Below are 382 nucleotides of genomic sequence, written 5' to 3'. Positions count from 1 at the left end.
TCATCGTAATCCGGGTACCTCGACTTTTTCCCTCAGTTTTTGAGGTCGCCGTTCGGTCGACCGTTTCTCTATGAGTTCCGTTGGTCCCAAGATGTAATTTGTTATGATAAACGTAATAATGGCGGGAACCATCGTCATGTTATTTTAAGAAGTTTTGTCATTAGTCAACTATTTCGCCAACTATATTATTTCTCAGAAATAAGTGTAGGCCTCGACCAATGGTTTGTATACAATCACCATTCACTTATTCAATGTCACGAGACTCGTTTTCTTTCAATTCGCCAAAATAATGTCACGAGACTCGTTTTCTTTCAATTCGCCAAAATACCATTATTCACCGACGCTTTGCGAACTGCCAAACGTGGTATTTTGTCGAGTTTTG

Source organism: Asterias amurensis, chromosome 18 (genome assembly GCF_032118995.1).
Source record: "Asterias amurensis chromosome 18, ASM3211899v1".
In the NCBI taxonomy this organism is placed as follows: Eukaryota; Metazoa; Echinodermata; class Asteroidea; order Forcipulatida; family Asteriidae; genus Asterias; species Asterias amurensis.
This window is presented reverse-complemented; position numbering follows the sequence as displayed.